This window comes from Brachycentrus maculatus, unplaced genomic scaffold (assembly GCF_059751285.1).
Source record: "Brachycentrus maculatus isolate JH-2025_06_01 unplaced genomic scaffold, ASM5975128v1 h1tg000197l, whole genome shotgun sequence".
Lineage (NCBI taxonomy): Eukaryota > Metazoa > Arthropoda > Insecta > Trichoptera > Brachycentridae > Brachycentrus > Brachycentrus maculatus.
In genome coordinates this window covers 123599-136073 of record NW_028280948.1, presented here as the reverse complement: position 1 = coordinate 136073, position 12475 = coordinate 123599, and the positions used below count along the sequence as shown (strand labels likewise).

Genomic DNA, 12475 nt, shown 5'->3' with positions numbered 1-12475 from the left:
TAGTCTAGTTTGTTTACCCCAGTGCCTTATATTATTCCGACCGCTAGACCATTTTCCACGGGCCGTTAAGCCGCCCATGTTTTCACGTCCGTCTACTCGCCAATTTGTCAATGTTTGCTCGCGGACCCGAGGTGCCACGAGACTTCATATTTGGCTTTGATCTGACATAGCGGACGATGGATATTTGCTTTTGATATCGCTCTAACGACGTATGTATTTCTGTATAATACTTTTATACGTGTATTGTGTATCTGATTTGCTAAACGGACTAGCCTTGACAATGTGACAGGGGACAATATTAATTATTCAAACATCGAGGTGTGAACATGGTAAAATCGTCCTAACATCAATAGATTACGTATATTAAATGATATTGTCAGGAAATATTATATGTCTGGGTTAATATTTTCTTCTTCTAACTCTTATTCGCACTAAATGGTGCATAGGGCACTGCATCGTATAGAAGCAGTGTTATCTTGATCGTTAAATACACGAAGGAAAGCTGATCAGCCTTGCGCTTCAGGTATCAGTCCAGGGTCATATTAAATAAATATAAGACTGAAAAATCTAACTAATTTTTATTTACCCTCTTGAGAATCGAACCTGGAACCTCCAGCATCCAGCGTTAACCACTACACTGGTGGATAATATGTACAGTAGTCATTAATAACACCATACTGACAAGTTATCATCTGTTCCACTTATAATGACATTTCTGACCCCTATCCACCCATAATGATGCTTATCGCAAGATTATCTTCCCTGTGCTTCAGAATCTTGGATATCTCTTAGTCCTATCTGCGGTCAATGGTGTATAGGGCACCTCATTATCTCGATAAGTTGATCGTTGATGATATGAAAGCATGGCCCTGCGCTCCATATCTCGAATTTAGGTGTGGAATAATCATTTAAGGAGATACAGATGATGTATGTGAAAGAAGTTTATTATCATTTCATACTTTTGGTAGATTCTCATTAAGATATCATATATACAATGTAATAGTTAAGTAAATAATGAAATAATAAATAAATTGGTCCATAAATTAAGAGGACGTCTCTTATTAATAAGTGGTTCTATTTTCTGCCAAAAGAAGTAAATTACAATGTTAATAGAAACTCGATTTTTCATTCTTTTTAAATTGGATTTTTTGATATTTAAAATTACGTGCAACGATTTTCAGTCGTGACCGTTCGTCTTGAACGATTTCCACTATATTTAGTAATGTTTTAGAGTATTTTCCTGCTATGAATTGATTTATGTTAGGAATTTCACATGTTTCCTAAAAAAATGTATTCTTAGTCTAGTCGTGTATAGCTTTCCCTCGCATTACACGCGGTGCATTTTGTCGCAATTTCCCTTTCATCGACTGCCGTAATAAAATACCACTCATTCCTCCGATCTTCATCCTCTCTACTCACGTTCCATGTTATCTGTGATGGAATCCATTCCGGGATGGTCTGGGTAAGGGGGTCGGCTTAGCGATTCTTATCTCGCCTTACGTACATACACTTAATTCAACTCTTCACAGGTGTGGCCTTCAAATCGGCGCACGATCCACTGAATGTCAAGTCGATGTTGACCTTATGCAGCGTATTTGTGTGCCTTCACGAGATCTATGCCTCACATGATTTATTTCAACGTGTATTCAAGCTATGTTTTTTTGTTATTTTTTTTATTATTTTATATTAATACTTTTAAAAATATGACATAATAATAATTTGCCTAATTTTATTAAAATATTCAATTCTTCTTGTCAGATTATATAAATACTAAGAGTATTTTGATGAATGAAAAACAAGCACGACAAACTCCTTGTTGAAAAAAAAAAGATTTGTTAAAACTTATCATGAAATAGTATTACGCGAATTTGTGTTAAATATTACTATTCGCTCTTTCTGCCTGTGCGATTCATTGTCTTTTAACCACTTAACTGACGAATTTTGTCGAAAAAAATTATCAATGCAAGAAATTGTCACCAACAAGTCGAAACAAGACTGGTACTGAACAAGACTGAAGAACACCGCTAGGGTTATTCAATATTGGGATTTTATTGAATAAAATTGAGAATTGGGTAAAAATATTTAATTTCATTAATTGATTCGGCAGTCACTTTGTGGTAAAATCTATACATTTTTAATTAATGTTTTACTTAATAAATACCACTATTTCTTCAAATCTACTGTTTCGATGCATTCCGCATCATTTTCAAACACCGCATCGAAACACGTGTCACAGTAGATTTTAAGAAATAGTGGTATTTACTGAGTAAAACATTAATTAAAAAAATATATTTGACTCTGGCAAAGAAGATTTACCCGAGCAGTGCTCGGGCTCGTCAAATGCAATACAAATCCCTTGGCCCGAGTCACACTCGGGCTAGTAGTGGAACTGGTTAAAATGAGTTTTTTTTAACGCATTGAGATATACCATAAAGATCTCTTTCGCATTATTCTCGCTGGCGGATCTTTGTTTCGGTAAAACCGTCCAACCCCGTGCCTCGCATGATAATGTAATCCAACCTCGCTCCGGTAGCTACTGGGTCAGGCTCGATGAATAATTCTAGTCGCGTATCTCCCACTCGACATTGCAGTACCACCCGCTTATTTTATGCAACAACATTCCTCTGTACAAGTACTAATACGTCTTTACGCGATATATTCGGAAACGCTCCTAATGTCTTCCATCGGGTCACCAAACGGGTCGTATTTTACCGTACATGTCAGCCGAGTATGGAGATGTTATGACGCGCTGTCCTAACGCGGTCGCATAACTCCTCCTTTTTAGTATAAACATCGCATTTATTCAACTAGTTATCTAACGCGAATGCGCGTCCACCGGTTATCCAACAGATGTTTGCGTACTAAAACAGCTGGTTGAGATTTCAATTCTGCATAAACATTTATCGAGACTATTTTCATTACATACCTACTCGCACATACCTAATTACTTTGTAAAATGTGTTTACATGCGTGCGCGCGCGTAACGACTTTTAATTATTTATATACGTGTTCATCGGAAAGTAATTGTATTTTTAAGTAGTTTTTCTATTACGTAATTTAGTAAATTTACCTATGAATTTATTCATTTGTTACTAGTGTTTATTAGTTAGTTTTTTTAGAATAATGTTTAAAAAAAAGGAATAACCCGCAAAGTCTCTACTTTTAGAGGCTGGTCTGCAGGTAGGATAGTAAGGATCGGGAAGATAAATGTGAAAAATAGATCACAAACACCTACACCAATTGAAAATAAATGGCGGGAATCGCCTTCACTTGGCGGGAATCGAACCCGCGACGCCAGTAGTGCCGCAGTCGAGCGTGTGCCTAACTGCACCACGGCGCCTGTCAATGTTATTGTACTGTTTTTTTTTATATGCATGGAATTATTCTCGTAGAATTAAAAATTAATTCGCCAATAATACTATTTTACATAAAAAATATTTGTGTTTTTTTATTATTATTTACTAAAATACTTCAATTTCATACTATTTCTGTGAGCCTAAGCGGCTCATTATAAGAAATAGGTATAAAATTGTGGTAGAGTGGGTTCAAACCCAGAAACTCTGACTCAAGTATCCGCGACACTAACCGCGGGACCACAACCCGACACTTATTTTATTACTTCTTTCATTATTCGACTTGTTTTCGTACCCCTTGTTTCTGCGCAGTGGTCAGTCTAGACGGCATTCGGGCGAAAAGTGTTTACCCGTATGTCTCCAGACGGCGTAATTCCGCATTTAACCGTTTTAACTAACTAACCATCACGCCGCTTCTCCGCAGGGGCAGGCAGAGAGAATAGAACGCCACACCACTCTGTCTTTGCAAACATTCTTCGCCTCTTCCACGTTCATGCATCTCCTCATACATACCCGCCGATTGTTACGACTCCTAACCTGACCACTTTCAAGTATTTGGCGTACCTGATCTTGCCATGTTTTTCTCAGTCTTCCTGTGCTCCTTTTTCCAATTACATTCGCCTCATAAATTTGTTTTACCGTTCTTTCCTCACTCATTCGTTCTACATGTCCAAACCATCTCAAGACACCTTTCTTAATTTTATCGATAATGCTTATCTCAGCTTTGCATTCCTTCCTTATTTCACTATTCGAACATCTATCATGCATCGTTTTGTCGCACATTCTTCTGAGAGATCGCATTTCTAACCGTTTTCAATAATCATAATAAACGCGCGCCTTTCGACTCTTTGATACTATCTATCCTCGTCAGTATGGTGCACGGTGTATGCTGGCCCGCTGCCAGCCGTGGACGGCTAACCGTATCGGTTGTTGAGGAGGTGTAAACCGATACGCAAACTCCTCGGATCGAACGGTACCCGCCCACCCACCCACTGGCAGATTCCTAGGGACGGGACATAGCGGCAACCGTCGTGACACGGAATGCTGCATGCCGTCATCGGATCCATGATCTCTTGACACGGCAGACGTGATCTCTCACCGTACGCTTAAATTATTCATTCACCCGCTTGTTTACCTTATCGTAGTGTATAGAGGAAAAACACGTCAACAGAAGCGAGTTTGATACGGACAGTTATCGTAAAAGGTGTTCGGCTGTCCAAATTTAAAACGCAGTAAGGGACATTTTTTTGTAGTACGTTTTTTTTTGCATTTTTGGACTAAGTAGAGTTTACTTAGTCCATAAATGCAAAAAAACGTACTACAAAAAAATGTCCCTTACTGTGTTTTAAATTTGGACAGCCGTGTTATCAAGATTAAAGTTTCACTAATTGATTATAGTCACTTGTGGTAAAATCTATCCATTTAAATCTAAGTTTTACTTAGTAAATACCACATTTAAAAAAATCTATTGTGACTCGTGTTTCGATGCATTTCGCATCATTAAATAAAAAAAAGAGTTAAGTAGTTGGATCGTTACATATGACATGTATTTAGATTCGATAGATTAATTGAACAAAACATTAACATAATTTGCCTCTCACAACGTATCAAAATCGCTGTCATTTCACTTCTGCCAGTGAAAATTATATTTCTTTAAGGCCCGCTCGCTTCTCGGTGCTCCCTTATTGTTCCATCTTATGCCCCCAAGAGGATTCTTGCTTACTTCGAGTATCGCTTTAACCCTTACCACTCCTATGTCGAGTGTAGCTCATTTATAAATGACGTAACACGTTATATGGCGTAACTAAAGAAAACAATAATACACCCTAAACTGTTCCATTACCAAACTAATATGAAACCCCTTTAAAAAAAATTGTAAACCAATTAAGAAATTGCTACTAAGTGAAAAGTAATAATTAAAAAGTCATTTAGTCGATGACAGAATATCTGACTTCCTTAAAAAAATGTCAGTAACCGAAAACGACATGTAGTAAGATAATATTGTTTATTAATTGATTCGGTAGTCACTTTGTGATAATATGTATCCATTTTTTCTTTAAATTTTACTTGGTAAATACCATTATATCTTAAAATCTATTGTGACACGTGTTTCGATGCATTCCGAATCATGTGGTGATTGAAAATGATGCGGGTTGCACCTTAAGTAAAACTTAAATCAAAAATAATTTACTTGTTTATCGATATTATGTAGATACACACAAGTTCGTTTTATCTTCTTTTCGATATGTGATGTATATTCCCGGCAAGTTTGTTCCGCAGTATAATATGCACGACGCAAGACACAAATAAATCTAACTATTTTTCCATCCAGGGGGGGGGGGACAGAAGCGACATCCGAAGATGCGTGGGTCCCAATTATATTGCCTCGTTGACTTGTTAATTTTTCTTTTCCTCGTCGTTAGTAGGTCTCCTGTGTTCCGTATATGTGACAGCCGCTAGATGAAATATGTCTTCGCTTAACGAATACTCCATGCACAAATATCTCGAGATAAATTAGTTCAGCAATCATATTAAGTGACACGTGTGATCGTTTGGTATGTTCTTATTTCTCAATCATATTCCTATTGGCTCGTGGGGGCGGACGGTGGCCTGCTGTGTGGGTGAAGAATAAGCTACTATTCAATATCTCGATAGTAAATTAATTAATGCGTTTTAGCATTGTGTATGAATTAAAAATAACTATTATCCTTCTTTGTAGTCATATATCATTATTCTTGATCGATTGCTTCTTAAATAGACCCTTCATCCGTCAAATTATTTTATCGCTACAGCCCAGAATAGGAACATTTTGTAAATACTTGCTTATTTTATGGTAACTTACATTCAAAGTCACCATTTTTGTGTTGTCTTGTCCGCCTTCATAATTCAGAGTTAGCGCTTTGTACTCGCTCGATTTTCATATAAATCTTAAAAAGGTTGTTTAAAAATTTTCAACTACTTATGACATACGACACATAATTGAATACCAGAAAATGCACAAGTGGGGCTAGTATGACGACCCGGTCGCTGGTCGAATAAAATAAATGTGGCAGAAAACATAAAACTGTGGTTGTTTGATTATATTAGTTGGGCTTGATTTTTTTACTTTTATGCGTTAGCAGGCGGTATTTTATATTTTTTTAAACCCTCACCCGATGGTGCATAGGGCACTGCATCATATAAAGGCAGTGTTATACTGATCGTTAACACATAGGAAGGGTGATCAGCCCTCCGCTTCAGGTACCAGTCCAGAGTAACATTGAATAAATAATAGAGTGAAAAATCACGTATATTTATTTGAACTTTCCCCCCTGGGTATCGAACCCGGGACCTACAGTACGATAGCCGAGCGTGCTGACAATTACACTACGGAGGCGGACATTTTTTAATACATATGTACATATAATTTATATATTAAAATTATACACTAATTTTTAGAGTCTACTAAATTGTTTTATATTATTGAAAACACGTAAAAATAAAATTTGTGACAATTATTTCGCCTTGTTATGTCATTTTTCAACTAATCGCGGATTCGCACGACTAAAATTCGCGAAAACTTGCGATGGCCGCGTGATCGCTTTGTATCTGGACGACGCCTAAGAGCCAGCGCACTAGTCGCGCCCCGGGCACTTGACACTCGGTATAATTTATTGACCGGTTGTTTTATCAAGTTCTAATGTGTTTATACATATTCCATTGTCTGGTAGTGTGTGGCCTCCTCCTCCTCCCCTCCTCCCCGCCCCCGCGGCACCTGTCCCGCCGCCAGCCGTCGTGTCGCAGCACAATAGTGTCACGTGGGGGCAAGGTGCCGTCCGCCGCCCATTTGTCGATTGCTCCAAATATTGCCCCCTAAATTGGACAGTAGGCGCCCAATGATGCCAAATTAACGACCGCCTTGTTTATCTTTCAAATCTTCGATCGCTGCAGTGCAATGTTTTTTGTTGTTAGACAACAAAATCATATTATGAATACATAAAACACAATTAGGCAATTATGAATTACGTTTATTAAAACTAAGTATCTGTCCGCCTCCGTAGTGTAATGGTCAGCACGCTCGGTTACCGTTCTAGAGGTCCCAGGTTATATTTCCAGGGGGGGGTCAAATGAACATATGTGTTTTTTTCAATAATATTTATACAATATTACTCTGGACTGATACCTGAAGCGGAGGGCTGATCACCTTTTCTTTATGTGTAAACGATCAAGATAACACTGCGTTTATATGATGCAGTGCCTTATGCGCTATTGGGGTATAAGTGGGATAAGGTTTTAAATGAATGAAGTATCTTGCGAGTGGAAATAAACAGCTATAATATTGAAACTTATATTTTTCCATCTTTCTATTCATTTGTTTCTGTTTTGTCTTTACCTACCATTGATGATATGACGGGCATAAAATCAAAACTCACAAACTCCTCCAATATGATATTAGGAGAAATCGAAAAAAGCTGTCATTTTATCACAATCTGCATTTCTTATTTTTTATAACAATTATTTTTAAGCAATAGAATAATCTCCATATTGAAAAAAAACACTTATAATCTAATTGTTTGACACTCTTGTTTGTGTTTGATAATGCCCTAATAAGACGAAACGCGTCACATATCATATATGTAAACAAAATAGAAATCAATCCATTAACCGTGTTTAATTTTGGATATATTACCCAACTATTCATCAAGGAATTCTAACAACTGTCTGCAGTTACAATGAATAACTTATTATCCATATCATTTTCCATATGCAGTGGAGTTTGTAAGTTTTGATTCTACACCCTTCACATATTACATAATGTATCGCTGGTTTTATCAGTCGTTTTATAAGATGTTCATATTTCTACCGATTTTAAAAGACATTGCGGCATCATTTGATGTACGACAGTGGGCTTCAATTATAATTTCTTAACAATATTTATGTTCACATACAATATTGCACACATAGCTCGCAACGCCCTACACAGGCAATTCTTTCATCCTTCGCCGTCTACCCTCGCACCGACACCGTTGTTGCAGTCTCGAGCCATTGCAATTGCAGCACTTCTAGTTTGTGCATTGTGCGCTAATATCCTTCAAGTAGACTGCAGGGATGGCAAACCTTTTTGAACCTAAGTGTCAAAAAAATCTATAAATTATGGCGCATGCCTGATGTTATGGAAATAAAAATGCATCCAATGTTTGTGTAATTTAAGACTTTTAATATTAACAAAGCATTTATACATCGAAAAAATAATTAAGTAATTATTACATGCTGGCAAAATGAAAGAAATAAAAAAAATAGACTTAAAAATAGGAATAGAAAAAATAGAAAAAAATACAATCTTTAAAACTTCATTATTATTGAGATTTTTGTAGTATGATGCTAGGTGCCATTTTTTACCGGGTTCATAGCTGGTAGCTTTTAATAGAATACAAGCTGTTGTACTTTCGTCTGTCAGTCTAACTTTTTATATTTTTTTGTTACTTAAAAATCACTATTCGTTTCCTCATTCGCGTGCCATGCAAAATCGTCTCGCGTGCCATAGGTTTGCCATCCCTGACTAGTGCATGGGTGTGAATTATAATATTCATATATACTGCTATATTATCTCCCGCCCATAGTAGGAATGATGCGAAGAGTTTAAACAAAGAGATATCTGTTGCGACGCGGTTTCCCCTTTTTGCAATAAATATGGGAATGCAAGTCTTGCATTAGTCAGTTGATCTTCACGATCTGTCGGAACTTTGTGTAATCGTTCCACCAATTACAAGTCTGACTCTAGTTACTTATTTATACTTGTGTTTTTTATTCTTTAACAATTTAAAATGTGGAGAGATCGATATTCATCTTTTTTCGATTCAGAACGTTATCAAGGTGAAATTGTCAATTTGTGAATATTATTTTCCTCAATTTACATTTTTTTACGTTTTAAATAAAATAAAAAATTAAATATACTTTGAACACGTTTTCTAGAGATTTAATTGATATCGATGTATTATGCCTTCACATTTGCACTTTAAACATTATTTATTTACAATAATCCTATTATACGAGCATGTATCTAATTGGAGGTATTTTTTTTACAAAAAGTACAAATGTTTTGAAATAAGTAACAAAAGTATATTATCCGTCTACATTTCAAATCATCCGCGTTATGACACATATTAGCGAATCCGTTACAACATGAATAGTACATAATTAGCAAGATCGTGAATCACGAGTTACTTGTAGACAGTATATGTGTGCATAAAAGGATATTTTCCAAAATAGGTTGTATTATTTTTTAATTCAATATTTAAATCGTATTTTTACTATTTCGATGATGTTCCCATACTAATATAGTTTTTTTATAAAAAAAAACCTGTTTTAAAATGATTTTTTTATAATGGTTCTGTATTGATTATGACGACACAATTGTTGCCCCGTACCGTTTGTTTGTCAACCGTCAACTCGTTACATCTGTCATACTATTCAGTTTCTTACTCGAATGGTGAAAACAGTAGAAAGTTCACATTACAAGTGGAAACATTTTTCCTTTTGAGAGCATGTCAAGTTTTCATAAAAAATACCCCATAATAAAAATTATAAAAAAACAACACATAAACAAACCAAAATGAAACTGCCAAAAGTGCTAACCGAAAAGAAAATTACGTTTGCGCAATTGGTAGCGTTATGAGGTTCAAATTTTTAAATCCTAGATTGTTAATATTAAGTCACATTAAGATTTCGTGCATAAAAAAAACTATCTCAATTGGATTTGGTATGTTAACAATAGGAAAAACCCCAAAAAACGTCACATTCAATTCGTTTTTTCATCTTGAAAATTGTGGTTTGGCTCCTTTGTGTGTAACGCCACCCAATGTATTGTGACATAAAAATCGTACCGCGTGAATATATTTTTTATAAATATTTTGAAATATCCATATTTTTGACGCGTTTAGGAAATTCATTTGACTGTATAAAAATGGTATACCACCATCACCGTAGTAAAAAAGTGAAATGATTCCATTGTACAAAGTTCTGTAATTCGCTTCAATGCACCTAGATTTAATCGTGTACATAAAAATGATAATCTCTTACGTCCGAAGATAAATCGATTTCGCGCTATTCGAATCTCGTTGGATTTCAAAGCCTAAAAAATGTTCCATGTAATTCAATTCCCTTTTCGGTGGAATGTTGTATCGATAAATCGAGTTTCTTGATTTATGGATTGGTACATTTTGTATGTAATCTAAAATTATATTTTCTATATCGTGTCGGTCCGCGCAGACAGAGGTAAAGCATGACCATGAATAACTGTCACTTCGAAGCTTTTCTCTTCACTTGAATACAAATGATGGTTTTACAAAGTTGTTCCATTATAAAACTTCCGCGCTTCATGAATGTTACACAATATGAGCGTCAATAAATTCTAAGTGCACTTTCTATGTTGCGATAAAATTTTAACTCGGATTGAGTTGTAAAAATGTAGGATTTGTAGCAGATACTTTTCATCATTTGTTTTATGATTTAATGGTTTTTATAACGTTTAAATATATACAAGCTCGATCGCCTTAACCTTTTAAAATTCTCACATTCTTTCAGAGCAACAACCTCTAAATAGGAAGGAGTCCAATCAGAATATTGGTTTTAAGGAAAAGGGGGTTGTGTCAGTCAGTACAAATGACTTATCGTCGTGAAATCTTTATATTTAGTTTTTTTTTAGCATCATTTTAAATGGTACATTTAAATAATATATATCCGCCGTCGACTTAGTTTGCAAATGGACTTAATTATCCTACACTGTCAATTATCGTAGCATTTTTTTAGATTTCACGATGACCGGTCAATATTGTTGTCTTGTACCTCTTCATGTTTATCCACAATTAAATAACCATTTTGCATATTAAACAGGAGGTTTTGACTTCATAAATAGTTTGATTGATTTACGAATGTTATTATTTAAACATAAAATTTACATAGAGTCGCATTAGAAAACGGTGTATGTAGGTTAATGTTAGTGGAGAATAATGACTCTTCACGCACGGTACGTAAAAGGCAAGACTGGACGATTTATTATTGCTCTGTTTGACTGCCTACTTCCAATATCATATCCTTGATAAATCAAAGCTGTAAATTATAATAATATTTTTTCCCTAAATAATAAATAAACAACGCGTAATTAAAACATAAATTAATGGTCAGAAATCCTGCGAATGTTTTCATTAATTCATTTTAACAGTGTCGAATCGCCACTAAGAATCAGATATTACCTTTCAATCCCACTAATCTGGCTCTGCCGAATTACTAAATGGACTAATTAAAATTAATACAAGTTGTATAAAAAAAGAGAAATAATGTTTGTGGTATACTGAAATACAGGATTTGTAGCATATATTCTAAAACACAAAGTTTATATTACATGGAAATTGTTTTTGTTTGTTTGTAATTAGTATAAAATGTTATTTTGGTGTACTATTATTTTAGTCTTTCGACATTTTGACCGCCATTTATCTAGTCAAGGCAATAATCGTGTGGTGTGTGTGTGTATTTTTTTATTATTATTGATTTTTACACCTAATTTCTAAAAGGAACACCAGCTCAAGTTTATTTGTAACAACGTTATATGTACGCTTCGACTCTGAAGATGTTGCGATTATTAAACTAAAGAACATGCGAAGCAAACTTCGTTGAAATAAAAAAATTAAAACTACGCGAATGTGTGTTGTGTATTGTTTTGATTAATATTCTAGCTACTGCTTATGCAACATCAATTATATCCGTACTCGGGTTTCAACTTGTTTCATTACCTATCTCTAGATGTGAGTGGATTTTCTTTTTATGATTAAAATTACTATAATTCCTTGTAATTATTGAGTGAAAATTCTAGGTAAAAACTTTCGCGTGTGTGGTGTGCAAAGTATAATGTAGGTGTATGTGATTTATGCCGTGTCGCAGTCGTAGTAATATTATGTGTATGTTATTTAAATTGTCGAATCGCTGACGTATAAATACGTACGAAACGTCAAAGGACAACATAAGTATTATAGCATTACCACATCACCGAATAAGGTTTATTCTGTATATTTTTAATTATAAAGTAAAACACGGATTTTTAGAGTCTACTAAATTGTATTTTATTATTAAACATAAAAATAAAATTT

The 12475-nt window shown here is 35.1% G+C and overlaps 1 protein-coding gene across 2 annotated transcripts in view; it reads left to right on the top strand.

The window, feature by feature from the left end:
* The window catches only part of HnRNP-K (Heterogeneous nuclear ribonucleoprotein K), a 118371-nt gene that overhangs the window by 57018 nt on the left and 48878 nt on the right, over nucleotides 1–12475 (top strand). The window lies entirely within an intron of this gene.